Source organism: Episyrphus balteatus, chromosome 4 (assembly GCF_945859705.1).
Source record: "Episyrphus balteatus chromosome 4, idEpiBalt1.1, whole genome shotgun sequence".
NCBI lineage: Eukaryota > Metazoa > Arthropoda > Insecta > Diptera > Syrphidae > Episyrphus > Episyrphus balteatus.
The window spans coordinates 35,196,153-35,213,363 of record NC_079137.1 but is presented as its reverse complement, the minus strand read 5'-3'; the positions used below and the strand labels follow the sequence as shown (position 1 = coordinate 35,213,363).

The window sequence follows — 17,211 nt, the reverse complement described above, 5'->3', positions numbered from 1 at the left end:
CGCCGTCGCAAAGGGTGAGGCCGATTAAATTACATTTTATATAGAAGAGCTTCTATCAACATTTTCCTTCGTATGCATCTATACATTTGTTGGTATATATGCATCCAAGAGAATGTGAGCTATTTTTTTTTTCTTAATTGTATACATTGCACGACAAATAATAACGAATGGAAAAAGTGCCAAAGGAAAAGAGTATATGAATGCATTAATAATAATAATACTTCTTGTCACCAGTGATAGGTGGGTTTGTGTCTTAATCATATGCGTTTCTATAGCAGATGTAGAGTATGCTTTTAAGTTTTTTTTTTTCTTCTTCTTTTTCTTCTTCTTTTTCTTGGTATTCACTGAATTTCAAGTATCTAACAATTATAAGGTGTTAAGTAAAATGTAAGGATAATAATCCTTTCAAAACTTATTGTTAGAAGGTGGTTGTTATTTTCTTTTCTAAGACTTTATATAGTGGTATGATTGGTAGAAAGTGTTACTTTTCTATGAATAAGGTTCACTTCTAGCTGCATGGAACAGACATAAAATGCACGACTGGTTCAATTATGCTTCATTTCAAATTATCTCGAAAATTGCGAAAATATTTACTATACCTACTATAATTAGTGGAGTAACTAAAGCTCAAAAAATGGCAATATTAGGGAACCCGGTCGAACAGCTCTGATTTTGATGATCTTTTTTTTCAATCTTCGGTAATTAGAAATACTTTAAAGTCTATATGTAGATTAAAAATTGCCGGTGTTGCCGTTCTGTTTTGTTAAATTTAATTGAAAATTCAGAAATTTTGCTTAATTTTCATAAATTTACTAATGCCAAAAGATTGTCTAGGCCATTAAAGTAAAACAAATATACAGGGTGTCCCACAGCCACCACCCTAAATGAAAACCATGGATTCCTGAGGTCATTTTAAGTCGAAAAACTTAAGAGGTAATTTTCTCGTTTTCGTCCCGTTTTCGAGTTACCACGGTTTTTATGATTTTTGCTCTCTTGTCTTTTAACTGGCCTTATCTTTGCTAAACTACGTTTGATTTGAAAGATTGTTTTTACAACCAATCATGAATTAATTACAGTTTAAGTTTGTCTCAAAACTTTTTTTTCTGCGGACAACCGTTTCTCCACAATTTTGCATCAAACACAATTTTCTTCGTTTTTTAAGTTGTTTTTTACACTTTCATATCATTCAAGTCAAAAAACACGTTAATGAGTATTAATTTTTTGTGCTTTTTATTAAAGCCCAGTTTATTTCCATAAAAAAAATAAGTTTTATTTCATAAAAAAGGCTACTGAAAGTAATTTAAAAAAAAATAAACAAACTGAGTGAATTAAAAAAAAAATAATTTTTAAATACAAAATTAATTTAAATGGTTGTAAAAAAATCTTTCGAATAAAACGTAGTTTGGCAAAGATAAGGCCAGTTAAAGGACAAGAGAGCAAAAATCATAAAAACCGTGGTAACTTGAAAATGGGATGAAAACGAGAAAATTACCTCTTAAGTTTTTCGACTTAAAATGACCTCAGGAATCTATGGTTTTCATTTGGGGCGGTGACTGTGGGACACCCTGTATAAGAGTGAAGGACAATCTTCCATCGTTCAGGCGATAAATGCAATTTTCTCACAATTTGCATTCAAACAAAAAAAAAAAAATAATATTTGAATATTTGAACGGCAACACCTACAATATTTTAATATACATTTTTAGAAAGCTAGAAGCTTATTAATATTTGTAAAATTGGAATAAAGTAAATTGAGGAAAGGATTTTTGAAAAAATGGAAACTAAACTCAAATTTTTGAAAAAAAAAAATGATCGAACAAATTTTAACATGTCCTTTTTAAAACTTTTTCGTAATATAAAATGCATTTATTTTTCAAATTTTTCTGGCCACATTTGTTATTATGATTTTAAATTATAATAAGAAATGTCAATATGTATTACAGTTTATGAAAAAAATTAAAAAGTATTTCATTCTTCAAGAACTTTTTTTAATAAAAGTTTTGAAAAAAAAATTTAACTTATTGAAGTTCAACATTTAAATATAAAGTTATTTTTTATTCATTCAAAAGTTTAAAGTTCTTATTTGCCAACGTCTTTGAGAAAATCAATTATTTCAATGCAAAAATTCAGTTTTTATAAAAAAAAATTACATGAAATTAAAGTAATTTTTAATTTTTTTTTTAAACAAATTCATATTTTACTACTAAAAAAATTGAAAAAAAAAAATTTTAAAATTTTTAATAACATTTTTTTTTCCAAAATTCTGAGTTAAGGACCATTCTTTCAAAAACTCTTGATTAAATTTAGTGGATTTAAATTTTACCGATAGAATTGAGATTCTGGCTTTTGAAAAACGTGTATGTTAATATTTGTAGGTGTTTCTGTTGTGTTGAAATTTTTTTTTTTTTTTGTATTTGAAGTCAGTTTGCGAGAAAATGGCATTTATCGCTTATAAAACGATAGAAGACTGTCTTTTACTCCTATATATTTTTTTCTTTAAATTTATTTTATGAAATTTAATTTTTATTTAAAAAAACAATACGGCAACATCGGCAATTTTTAACCTATAGACTTTAAAGTATTTTTAGATATCGAAGTTTGAAAAAAAAAATATCATCAAAATCAGAGCAGTTCGGCCGGGTTCCCTAATTTGTTTCAGTTACTCCACTATATATGTATATAACGTATAAATCAGTTTTACGAAGAAAGAAAATAACGTCAGTTTGTCAAAATAGCTGTGTTTTGGGATAAGATTTACGCCTCCGCTGAAGTTTTCCTTAAGTTAGTACTACGAATGGCTTAAAACAATTTGACAGGTGACAGATGACAGATGTAAGGTGACAGGTATTAGTTGACAGGTGACAGCTGACAGGTGAAAGGTGGCAGTCGACAGATTACATGTGGCAGCTGTTTTTTGATAATTGACAGGTGTTGATAGTTGACAGATGGCAAATAACAGATGGCAGATAACAGATAACATGAAGGAAACCTAAATCAACTTTGCTTGCGAAGCTAAAAAAGCTTAAATAAAAACGATACAAACCTCTTTTCCAAGATAGCGTCTCAGTTGTTTTATTGTCAGCTTATCTGAACAAGCTCAGAACACGTTCAGAAAAAGAAAAACACAAATTTGAAGGAGGTAAAAAAAAACACAATTTTTTGTTTGACAACTCAAGCTCTGCTCGGATCCAAAAAAGAAAATCGCCTATTAAACCTTTTTTATAATTTTTCTTTTCACTAAAATATTATTTTTTTATTTTCATTCACTTTTCACTTCATATTTTACTGCACAGTTTTTTTCACGCTTTTTTCCAATTTAATGCATTGCATTTTGTTTAATTGAGTACTGGGGCCCAATTCCGTAAGAGTGAGTTTTTTTATGTGAGTTTTTCTCTGCCTTGTACACAATTTACACGTTTTTTCGTTTACACAGAGGAATTCACTCTAGCGGAATTATGACCCAGAGTGATATATCTTGAGTTAGAAAATTTAAAAAAAAAGAGATTTTTCAAATATAAAAAAACTCATACCAGTGGTTTTGTTTTATACAAAAATAGTAAAATTTGTTTCTTCTTTTCTTCCGTTCTGTTTTTCTTGAGATTTATTTTTCTTCCATCAAGCTACAAGCATCTTTTTATTTATAATAATCGCTCTTTAAAAACAAAATTGTTCAAAACAAAAATATTCATAATTTATTTCAAAATAAATAATTAACTGCAACATTCTAATTGAGAAATTTCTCAACAACATAAAAAATCCCTCTATAAAAGGTTTGTTTTTATGAAAATAGCAATGATGATAGAGTACTTAATATTTAATTGGCTAAATGTATTAAGTATTAAGAAAAGAAGAAAAAGAAACTAAAAAAAAAGTAAAGTTTGAAAAAAAAAAAACAAAAGAAAAAAAACATCTCGTTGGAAGCCTCTATCTACTACTTCAACCTAAATGCGCATTTCTTGAGCGAAAAAGCTATTAGTTGGTTTTTGGTTTTGGGTAACTTTTTAATATAAAGGAAAACGTCGAAGACTATGGCACAAGCAAGCAGCAACCCCAATTTGCTTGCTTAATGGCCCATGCAAAAATCAATTTGACTTTTATTTAACTTTTGTATGTTTTTCCAACTCCTTTTAATTTAGCATCATGCATACATATTCATTAAGACATTCTTTTTGGGCTAAAAACAAACACATTCAAGAAAACACTCCACAAGCCAAAGCTCCTCCCGCGCTCGCTCTTCGGCATCATCACATTTTCGAATCATCAGATCAGGAATAACAGTTTGGGTATGGGTAGGAGGGCGGCGGCATCATATCGCTTCAAGGTTCAAGCTTCAAGGGTAGATTCTTATCCCGGTTCAAACCCAACAACAAGAGCAACGCGAAGGAGCAAGCAAGCAAGCAATGGCGGCGCGATGATAATAATCTACTTAAGGATGTACAAATGAATGTTTTCCTAAATGTCGATGGATGAATACAAATTTTAGTATTATTCACGGGCTGAAGGTTTAATTTACCCCACAATGAGCGTGGTATAGCTAAAAGCGCGTTGACGGCTGAAATCATCTAAAATATAAAGAAGAGGTATGCAAGGGTAGGTAGAGACGTATAAGGTACGTATACCCTTTGTCAATTACGCATCAGTACAGGGTGGAGTTTAAAAGTTAATATAAATTAGTTCACATAGGACTTAATTTTGAAGTTAAAATAAGGAGCCTGTTGTGACTATTTACATAATTGCATTATGCATAGTTTAAGAAGTAGGTAGGTATATGAATTAATTTTAGGATTAAAACTAAAGAGGTAGGTGGGGAACGAGAATGAAAATAAATTAAAAGCAAATAATTTGTTTGTCACATGTTGGAAGAAATTTTGACTTTGGATCATAAACCAAAATTATTTCTTTTTTTTTTTGTCTGTGTGTCAGTCTGTCTGTCTGTCAGTTTGTCATTCTCTTAGGATGTCTGCCAATCTGTATAAGGAGCTACAGCCTAAACAGATGGACCGATCTACTTCAAATTTGGTATGTAGGTACCTAGCAGTTTTTGGATCCTGAGCAGAGGGTTTTTTAGAATTAATTTTTTTTTTTATAAAAAAACGGTTTTTTTCAAAAATCGTTATTTACGAGAGAAAATCAGATTTAAAAAACGGTTATATGGAAGGTATAGTCCGGGCGGCCACTGCAGAAACGCTCAACTCATCGAGCTAAAGAAAATTTCAAATGGGAAGTGAAAGAGGGCTATTAGTAGTTACGAAAACCACAGGTCTTCCCGTTCGCATCCTGGCACGATTGGCGTGGTAAAGTGCATCGTGCATCTCATAGAGTTAAAAGACAATATTGGTGTCAAATTAAAGGTGCTATTGTCAGCTATCAAAATTCAGAGGTCTTCCGGGCGAAAGTCTGGCAGTTTTGTCATGCAGCCCGTTTTAAGGTTAGAAGCGATAAAAGTGAGTTTTTTCATAAAGTCTTGTTTTTTGGTATTTTGGTGGATGAGTTAAGGAGTTTTTTCACTATAAAATAAAAATAAGAGTTATTAGCATTTAAATATAAAACGATGTTTTGGAAAAAGCTTGATAGTTTATTAGCAATGACCCAAAGTATATGCAAAACTACGAATAATTCACGAAAAAGTCTCAAATAATACGCTGCGCCCCTTACAACTTACCGAATTAAAAGGCGAATTTAATTTCAAATTAAAGCTAATAATGCCTTTTTTTGAAAACCAGAGGTCTTCCAAGCCACATCTTGTCATTTCACCCCCCAGCCTGCTTGAACGTTTTAAGTGAAAATCGCTCCTAACCTTAAAACAAGCTGCGTGACCTAACTTGAAATTTTTGGCTTGGAAGACCTCTGGTTTTCAAAAAAAGACATTATAAGCTTTAATTTGAAATTAAAGTCGCCTTTTAATTCGATAAGTTGTAAGGGGCGCAGCGTATTATTTGAGACTTTTTCGTGAATTATTCGTAGTTTTGCATATACTTTGGGTCATTGTTAATAAACTATCAAGCTTTTTTCAAAACATCGTTTTATATTTAAATGCTAATAACTCTTATTTTTATTTTATAGTGAAAAAACTCCTTAACTCATCCACCAAAATACCAAAAAACAAGACTTTATGAAAAAACTCACTTTTATCGCTTCTAACCTTAAAACGGGCTGCATGACAAAACTGCCAGACTTTCGCCCGGAACACCTCTGAATTTTGATAGCTTACAATAGCACCTTTAATTTGACACCAATATTGTCTTTTAACTCTATGAGATGCACGATGCACTTTACCACGCCAATCGTGCCAGGATGCGAACGGGAAGACCTGTGGTTTTCGTAACTACTAATAGCCCTCTTTCACTTCCCATTTCAAATTTTCTTTAGCTCGATGAGTTGAGCGTTTCTGCAGTGGCCGCCCGCTCTAGTATACATATAACCGCTTTCTTAAATTTGATTTTCTCCCAAACAATTTGCTTGATTTCAACGAAATTTTTTAAACAAAAGCACTAGGTATAATAATTCTTATATAAATCAAAATTGTGAAAAATATTATTTTGGGATTAAAAAAAAATTGAAATTTTTTTTTGAAAAATCGAATTTTCAAAAACGAGACATTCAATTTTTTTTTGAAATTTTGGTTTTAGGCGATGATTAAAAGTTTATAATAAAAACATTTTTTTTTGAAAAAAAATTTTATAAAAAATTAGTTTTTTTAAAAACGGCTTTAACGATTTTGAAATTTTTTTTCCAAAAATGCATCTTTATGAATGAAATTAAACTGCTTACTTGTTTTTAGCCCAATTTCATTCAAAGAGTTGTTTTTTTTTTTTCATTTGAAAAATGAATTTTTCTGTGAAAAATCGAATTTTTTGAAATTTTGGTTTTAAGTGAAAAATTATTTATATAACAAAATTAGTTTTTTAGTTTAAACGATTTTGATTTTTTTTTAATTGCATCTTTATAAAAGAAATTAAACTGTTTACTTTTTTTTGAGCTCAATTTCATTTTAGGAGTTGTTTTTTTTTTTTTAATTTGAAGAATGAATTTTTCTGGGAAAAATCGAACTTTAAAAAACGAGATACCTACTAAATTTTTTGGAAATTTTGATTTTAAGTAATGATTAAAAGTTTCTAATAAAAACATTTTTTTTTCTAACAATTATTTATAAAAAATTAGGTTTTTAGTTTAAACGATTTTGATTTTTTTTTAATTGCATCTTTATAAAAGAAATTAAACTGCTTACTTTTTTAGCTCAATTTCATTTTAAGAGTTGTTTTTTACTTGCGATATAGGTACTATAGGGCAAGTTTAGGATTCGTAAAAAAAATCGAACTCGAGATAACAATTTTACATTACTTTACGATGATGGAGAATGCCAAAAAAGTGGGTCCGGCAATTCTGTCTGTCTGTCTGTCTGTCTGTCTGTCTGTCTGTCTGTCTGTCTGTCTGTCTGTCTGTCTGTCTGTCTGTCTGTCTGTCTCTATCTGGAGCTGCAGCCTAAACGAGTGAAGTGATTTTCTTCAAACTTGGTAGTTAGCAGTTTTTGGTGATTCCCTAGAGGGGAAATTGAAATTTTTTTTTATGACCAAAACTAACGGTACTTGCCATATAACGGAAATAGAAAAGTTAATTTTTTTCAAAAACGGCTCTAACGATTTTGATTTAAATTTTTGTGTGTAGTACTACACATAAGAGCCAACTTTTAAAATAAAAAAAATATTTTTTGTACAGTTATTAATGGTACCTGTCATAGAACGGTTTTTTTCGTTTCTGAATATCTCGTACAACACTAACCCGATTTAAATGAAAATTTTTATACAAACGTGTGTAAGTAAAGATAATATTAAGAATTTAGAAAATTTTCAAAAAACGCATTTTTGGATTTTTAAAAAATATTTCAAAATTTTTTTTTGAAAAATCAATTTTTTGAAAACGGATCAATGAAAAATTTTGAAATTTAGTTTTAATGTGTAAATTAATTATTTCTTCAAAATGGCATACCAATTTTTTTTTTGAAAAATGTTAAAAAAATTTTATACATAAAAAATTATTTTTTTAAAAAACGGCTCCTACAATTTTCGAAAATTTTTTTCTAAAAATACCTTTTTATACAAGAAATAAAATGGCATATTTGTTTTTTTATTTAAGATAATTTAAAATGGAGTTTAATTAATTATAAAAACAGATTTATTTTTTTTATACTACTTATGAAATTTCTTCAAAATATCAAATTTTAAATTTCTTGAATAAAAAGCTTTAACATTATAGTTACTTTAAGCATAAGAGCAAGTACGTGCGACCCCAGTCGTGCAATTTATTTTTTATTCATTTGATGAACGAATTTTTCTGTTTCTTTTTTTTTTATTTATTTTTTAATTTCATATAAATTTACCAAATTTGTATAAATACCTACATAAGTGATACGTCGTAAACATTTTATCATTTTAAATTCCAAGAGCAAGTACGTGTGACACAGTTGTGCATTTTATTTTGGTTCAATTCAAACGCAATTTACACTGCACACCATTTAATTATGAAACGAACTTTTCACGATAACCAACAATCAGACATGACAATAACGATCATAGATATACCTAATTCGGAAAAAGTGTTTCCTGCAATAAGACCTCTAACGATAAAAAAATTTGTTTTCAGCTTTATTTCTAGAAAAGTTAATACATAATTTAACCCGTTACTTTCGTAATATGAAATTCTCTACACAGTGATCCTGAACAAGTTTATGGTTAAGCAAAAATGACCACAAAAACTAAAAATGTGCTTTAGTTCCTGAAGGTCTCGGAAATAACAATCCGTTTTTACAGAAATCGGATTAAATTTTTTTTTCGAGATATCCCCGTAAATATTGTTTTTTCTTCGTGAAAAATTCACCGCAACGCAAGGCAGGAGTAAGAAAACTTGGGCGGTGAGAATTGAAAATGTTTTTTTTTTTTTTTTGTAGAAGAGTTCAATGCAATCATTTTTTTTCTATTAAAAGGGTGGTACAGATGGCTGGGTTACCCACATACAACTTTATTAATGCATTGGACCATCTTTATTAATGTTTCGAAGAGTCCATAACCAGTACCAAATGAAGAGAGGCATCGAAGGACACGAACACGAGGACCAATCAAAACCTGAAATTACGACGTGTAACATAGCTAGGACTCGTCGAAAGGAAAGGTGCAAAATAACCAGTTCAACCAATCAACGAATTCGCAACACCAATAAATAATATGGCGATGGATGACCTCATTCTAGAAGCCACGCACAGATAAAAGGACCTAAATTCAACTCTATCGTCTATTTTAATTAAAAAGTTGACTAATACAATAACTTAATTGGCATGATCCACCCTGTTGATTTTTGCTATCAGCCCAGTTAACAAAATTATAATAGCTATGATGTAGGCAAATTCAATTTTTTTTTTTTAGTAATTTCGTTATTTAAAGAATTTTCTAAATTAGCAGTGTAGATTAGTAGTCACATTGTTTGTTTTTAATGAGATTCTATTTATAAAAATAGATGACAGCATCAAATAAGAGAGAAAGAGATTTAAAATTTTAGGAGGGCGTTTAGAGCCCAACTATAAAAGCATCTAACCTATATAGAAAAATTATTATTTGAAAAGTTCCCCATTAATTTTTCATTGTTTAAATTATGACATTCAATAAAAAAAAATTAAAATAGAAAAAAAAACTCAAACCAAATAGAAAATAAAAAAAAAAAAAAATAGAAAAAACAATTTTATTGAAATTTTATATTTTTTGTATTGTTCCGTGCTAGTCTGCACCACAAAACTCTCGATTTGATTTTTGACTTAATTGAATTTAAATTGAATACATTCGGCTGAATAAATGAATATTAAATTTAGAATATCTAGGTAGAATATCTAGGTAGGTATTTAGGTACACACTGGATCTGTCTGTATGTATACAACATGCCTCATCCTGATAGAATTTCGCGCACAGAATAGAGTTTCAGGCAGCAATCTGATTGTGTGTATAGAAATTTGTCAATACAACACATTTTTTTTTTTTGTTTAATTTTATATTTCGCAGATACCACCATTATTCAGATAAAGGATGTATAAAATCGAGAGGACATTGACGAAAGGGGGATAAAACGATTTAGGTTTTCTTTTTTTTTCATTTTATTTTTGTTGCTGTCGTTTTTATTTTTATACACAATTCATGAATGTGTTGTAAAAGTATATGAAAGAGGCTTTAAATGTCATTGTTTAGTTTTTGTGGTTTTGTAAATACATAATAGATGGAGTTGTTGGCGACGTATTTGTATGCCTCATTTGATGATGATGATTTATAACTCACTGTTGTTGACAAAAAAAAAAAATAAACGTAAAAATAAAAAAAATAATAAAATAGCGGGTTATTTAAAAAAAAAGAAATTTCACTCAGGCAAATTGAAAAGATATAGATTATTCAATTTGTGTTTTACATAGATTTATTAATATATGTGTATATGGATTGTATTGAAAAAAATTTGCTTTTAAGTTTAAATCCTAATGAAAATTTTTATATTATGCGTTTCAAGAAAGGGTCTTATAAAATTGTGTTTTGAGTTTTGACAACCAAATCATTGATTTTTTGGATTTTCTTTAATACAGCATAATGATCGTCCTTCTTCCTTTGCTCTTTGTCTTCAGATTGTGCTCCACCTAAAGTTATAAGGTCGATGAAAAAAAATTTCACAATTCAAATCTAGTGGTTTATTATAGAACCGAAAATTTCGAATCAAAATTTGTAAATACTTTTTGGCTTTAAAATAAAGTCTGAATGCGAATTAGTATAAGGTGCTATCGGTTTATGGTGCAAACAAAAGAGCTGACCAGCAAACTTGAAATTTAATTTATTCCTATTGTTTACAGCTTTTAAAAATATATTCAAGAAGCTACCACTAAATCAAGCTAGCAAACGAATTGTAATTTTTGTCAAAGACTGTTCCAAACGTAAAAAATTGTTACAAGCTAAATTTTAGGATGTGCAAAAAAATTTTGAATTTTAATATAAATATTAGGTAAAGTTTATATAAAAACGTTTTTTTACAAATATTTTTATTGAAATATGTTCAGTTTAATTTTTTTTAAGCTCAAATTCCTTTAATTTTTAAATTTTTGTATACCTACACAAATTTGGCAAATGCATATATGAAAAAATACATAAAATTAGTTTTTCAAAGAAAAAAAAAAAAAACAACATTTTAAATTAATTTAAGATCAAATAGGTAATGCAATTTTATGTTTTTTTTTTATGAAAATGCATTCTAAGAGAAATAATTTCAAAAATTCTAAGAGCCGTTTAAAAAAATAAATGTTTTGTAAGAAAATTAAATAAATTTATATCATATTTTTTTAAGCAATTAATTATTAATAGGCAAACTCATTAAACCCTAATTTCCAAAGCAACATTTTTTAAAAACCCAGAAATTTATTTTATTTTTGATTTAATTTATTATAGCTATTCAAATAGTTTTGTTTGAAAAATTTGTTCATGTTTGATCTTTAATTTAACTTTTTTGTACTAAAAACTGCATACAGATAAGGTTTTGAAAATTTGACAGTTTTTGATTTTAAACTAAAAAACTTTCGTTAAAATTATTGCCAAAAAAAATTCAGTATGTACTCAAGTAGCACACTGGTGTATAAATTGGTGTAAATTCATTAATTTTGGTGTAAAATTGAGAAATTTGAATAAAATGGTGTATTTATCAAAAAAGATGGTATAAAAATTATACCATCATCTTTTCTGTGCAAAATTTCAACATTTCTTTTAGGATTCCGTGCAAAAAATACTCCGATATTCAATTGTTTTTATAATACACCATTATTGGTGCATAAAATTATTCGATTCTCAAATGAACCGAAACGGTATATTTTGTACACTCTCTTTGGTGTTGGAAGTACACCCTGTGGACATAAAATTCACCAGACTGCATAAGTGGGAGACGTCATATTTTTCCATGGCCGCCATTTAAATAATGAAGACAGCGATTAATTATTTTACTATAATAGTACTATATCGGCCTAATTATGCCGCATTCTTACTTTTTTTCGATTCGTTTATATTATAATAAAAGAACGCTTCTAAGATATATTGCACGACTGGGGTCGCACGTACTTGCTCTTATGCTTAAAGTAACTATAATGTTAAAGCTTTTTATTCAAGAAATTTAAAATTTGATATTTTGAAGAAATTTCATAAGTAGTATAAAAAAATTAAATCTGTTTTTATAATTAATTAAACTCCATTTTAAATTATCTTAAAAAAAGAAAAAAATATGCAATTTTATTTCTTGTATAAAAAGGTATTTTTAGAAAAAATTTTCGAAAATTGTAGGAGCCGTTTTTTAAAAAAATAATTTTTTATGTATAAAATTTTTTTAACATTTTTCAAAAAAAAAGTTGGTATGCCATTTTGAAGAAATAATTAATTTACACATAAAAACTAAATTTCAAAATTTTTCATTGATCCGTTTTCAAAAAATTGATTTTTCAAAAAAAAATTTTGAAATATTTTTTAAAAATCCAAAAATGCGTTTTTTGAAAATTTTCTAAATTCTTAATATTATCTTTACTTACACAAGTTTGTATAAAAATTTTCATTTAAATCGGGTTAATGTTGTACGAGATATTCAGAAACAAAAAAAACCGTTCTATGACAGGTACCATTAATAACGGTACAAAAAATATTTTTTTTATTTTAAAAGTTGGCCCTTATGTGTAGTATTACACACAAAAATTTTAATCAAAATCGTTAGAGCTGTTTTTGAAAAAAATTAACTTTTCTATTTCCGTTATATGGCAGGTACCGTTAGTTTTGGTCATAAAAAAAATTTCAATTTCCCCTCTAGGGAATCACCAAAAACTGCTAACTACCAAGTTTGAAGAAAATCACTTCACTCGTTTAGGCTGCAGCTCCAGATAGAGACAGACACACAGACAGACAGACAGACAGAATTGCCGGACCCACTTTTTTGGCATTCTCCATCATCGTAATGTCATGTAAAATTGTTATCTCGAGTTCGATTTTTTTTACGAATCCTAAACTTGCCCTATAGTACCTATATCGCAAGTAAAAATGTAAAAACAACAAAAAAATTATTATTTTTGAAAAACTGATTTTTAAAATCGAAAACAAAAATCATTAATTCATTGAAATTTTTGAGGCGCTTGATTTTTAGACGGGGTAGTATCTAAAATCAGTAGATGGAATTTGTTTCGTTCTTAAATTAGGCACTCAAATTCATATTTAATCATTAGTTAATTGTATTGTGATAGAGAATAATTTATTTTCATTTATTTCATAAGAAATAGTGTACATTTTAATTCATCAAACTATTTAAGGTTAAAAAATAAACTTTGGTTCAAATTATAAATCAGAATAATTTAAATGGTGTATTTTATCCATAGATTTATTGTGTATTTTTCAATTTCAAAGGAATAATTTTTCACCAAAAACCAGTTCATTTTTTAAACCACTAGCTCTATTTATGTACTAAAATCGGTTTAATTTTTTAACCAGCGGAGTTTATTATATACGAGAAAATGGTATATTTTTTATATTTAAAATGCATATCATGAAAGTGCAAAAAATACTCTAAATATTTTGGTGTATTTTAGACTTTTGTGCTACTTGAGTTGTACAGTGTGACATTTATTGATTTATCTAAGTCATTTAAATATGGGTAAAAGAAAAAAATTATTTAACTTAATTTTTTTCGGTGTGTACTTGTTCTTATGTCAAAAGTGCTTGGAATATTGAAGATTTTTAAAAATTCATAAAAAATTAAGAAATTAAAAAATATTGAATATTACACACAGAATTCTTTAAGTGGTAGAGTAAAGTCGGGTATTGTGGTATACATGTTTCTTTTTGGAATATATTTCGAAAAATATTGAATCAAACTAATCGAAAATTAGTGAAGATGTGCAATGGTATATTATTTCCGTGTTATGAATGTTTTGCAGTGGTTTTTTGTTTCAGAAAAAAAGTTTTATATTAAAATGTGCAATGACCTCGAAAATGCCACATCTGGAAAGTGGAGGGTAATGTGGTACACATACGTCTGCTAATGTGGTATACTCTTTTCCAATACAATATTATGTATTTTATGAGTGTCTTCATTTTTGAAAAAACCAAGAAATATGTTTTTATTTGTTTTTATTAAGAATGAAAGATAAAACAACAGAAGATTAAAAATAACTTGTGTTTTGTTGAATTACAAGGTACAATTTTAATTTCATTGTTGGCATAATCTAAAGGAATTTAATATACCACATTAGAGTATTGTAAGTATACCACATTAGCGGAAATTGTGAAATTGTACAAAACATTAAAAAAAATATGTTAAAAGTTAGATTTGAACCAAACTCACATCGAAATCACGTGAATCAATAGCGAACTGTTCTACTTAAAAAATAAGTTTTTGTAAATATTGTTTTTTAAACGCTTGGGAATGCATTTTGTAAGGCTCCCAAAAAAAGTCCACGTAACCGTTTATAAAGATTTATCAATTTTTGGAAAGGTATGGAATATTTTTGTGTTTTTGAGTACGCATTTTTCGTTAAACAAATGTTGTCACCTATTGCTTCAAGAGACGCCCTTCTATTATCTTTAGGTTCTTAGAAAACAATGTGTACCACATTACCAACCTATACCACATTACCAACCTATACCACATTACCAGAACTTACTCTATAACCACCCATTTAATTTCTTCTAAAGAATTTTTGGGAAAAAAATGTTTTTCTTTTTTAGGTTAAACTTTTTTTGGAAATATTTTCAATATTTTAATATTTTAAATAAATATGGTATGCGCACCCATCCTTTGCTAAAAATAAGTAAACATGTGTAGGTGTATGTTCAAATAATAAGATCGAAAAACTTTTTTTTCTGAAAAACCACGAAACCAAATCATTTTCCAAATATACATCAAAAACAACAAATTTGCAATTTGAGTTTTCCTATTAAATTGCACTTAAAATTCCAAAATGAAATTTTCTGACCCAAAGTGAAATATCAAATTCATTCTCTAGGCATGACTTCTTTCACTTAAAAGCAACTTCATTCCATAAACATTACAAAACCAACAAGAAAAAAAAGAAGACAACTGAAAACAAAAATGAAAATGTTCTCGTATACAAAAACCCCAAAAGGATTCAACTGTAGGTATATGAAGACGTTTTCTGATTGAAGCCAAAACAGAAAGCCACATTGTCATCCATAAATAGTAAGTCCTTGCAATCCTTTTTCTATTTTTTTTTTTTTTTTTTAACGAATATAAACTTAATACAATTGTTGTGTATACCAGTCGTATACTCGTTGTTCCGTATAAGGTTTTCACAAAAAAAAAGGAAGACTATTATGTTGGGTAGGTATAGGTTTGTACGCGCGCTATACGAAAAGTGATTTCTCTTCTTGAGCTATCTTTTAGTCACAGACTATGGTCGTTTTTCTCATTTTTATTTTCTTTCGCTTCTTCTTTCGCTCTTTTTTCTTTTCTTAATGTTTAAATAAATAATCTTACGAGAAAAACAATAAATTTAATTAAAAAAGTAAAGCAGCTATGCAATAAAAGTGCAGACTGAATACAAAAAAAGAAATACAGTGGTTCGATTGATGGAAACAAAAACTAAAAATTAAAACTAAAAGCTCATAAAATTATACAACTTATCAAAAATAAGTACAAAAACACAAAATAGGCAAGAAAATTTAAAAAAAATGTTAACACTTTTAACCGAAACATTTAGATTGAAAAGACTTTTTTGTCAATTCTATACCACTGTATGCTAGTGATGGTACAGAAACGGCATCACCGAGCACCGGAACATGAACGCAAACAGGAAGTGCAGCCATATACACCACACACATAGCCAATATAAGCTCAAGCACAACGCGCTTCTGCTTTTCATTTCTTGTCTTCTTCTTCATTCAAACAAAAGAATAACAAAAAAAAAGTAAAAAGGACAACAACTCTTCTTCTTGGTGTTCCTTCTGAGAGTCAGACTGAATAAAAGACGACGGACAAAGTGCAAAAAGACACACAAACAAACAATTTTTCTTTTCTTCAAAATGTACTCGTTGCTCCTTATTTATTTTCTTTCATGTTTTTCGTTTTTCGTTTTTTTTTTTTCAAATTTTTATTTGGTCCTAGATTGTTGTTGTCTTTCGTCCTTGTTCAGTTGCATTTTGCGTTAGTTATTTCTTTTTCTACTTTTATTTTTTTTACTATTTGCTTGTTTGTTTGTTTCCTCCGTTGACTCTTTCCGCTTTATACCTCTTCTCTTGTCGTTCTATGTCGTTTTTTTTTTCTGTGTTGCCATAGACTTTTATACTCATAAGATGCTTCTACATTAAAAGAACCGCCATTTGGCCACAGAAAACAGGTTTATTTGGCTCCGAAATATATCAACGCAAGGATCGTTAGATTTCATCCTTCATTCTGTTTCTGTTTCTGCCTCCAAATTTAACATTTAGGTTATGAGGTTCGAGCAAGCAAATAAAACCAACAATATGAACAATGTGAAGAAGACAACAACAACAAACAAAATAAAAAAAAAAACAGTTAACTAAATGTTATGAGTTTCGTCATTATGTTTACAATGGTATAGAAGGCTATATTGTGGTTTACAATACGACGAGAATATCCGTATCCTTGCAACGTGGAACAACTTCATTCAGCGCCAAATTACTTGATTTTATCTTTTGTTTTTCTTTTGTTAATTTTACCTTCCGTTTCCGTTAAAATGGTTGTTTGGTTTGATGTACGACGAGTACCTTACTATGAGTTGAGAGAGAGTATCAAGTATTGCCAACGTTATATTTACCATGTTTCTTACCTATACATAGATACAGCACCTAATTTCCGTCAAAGAAATTAAGCTTTTTTTTACTAAGGGAATAAATGAAAAAAACAAAGAAGAAGAAATATAACCTTCAATGGCTTTTAAAAAGCTATCTTAAGATTTTATTTTAATTTTAAATTGCTGGGGAATAATTATCTTTTGCGAAAAGTAAATAAAATTTTAAAAGAAACATAAAACCATAATTACTACGCTCCCACCAGCAGTAAAGTATAAGATTGGGTAAGGTAGTATAGTTGTTATACAGATTTTGAAAGCCTCTTGATCTTCGGTACTCATTTGCAAGCTTTTAATTATAGTGACTTTACCTTTATCTTAATTCTGTTTAATTTCAAAGATTTTTAATT

The 17,211-nt window shown here is 28.5% G+C and overlaps 1 long non-coding RNA gene across 1 annotated transcript; it reads right to left on the bottom strand.

The window, feature by feature from the left end:
- Positions 1-16,216: 16,216 nt before the first annotated feature.
- LOC129920050 (uncharacterized) lies at positions 16,217-16,986 on the bottom strand. The gene is made up of 2 exons (XR_008773180.1): positions 16,841-16,986; positions 16,217-16,782 (listed from the first exon to the last, which is right to left on the bottom strand). It is a non-coding gene; the product is annotated as an uncharacterized LOC129920050 (long non-coding RNA).
- Positions 16,987-17,211: the final 225 nt, after the last annotated feature.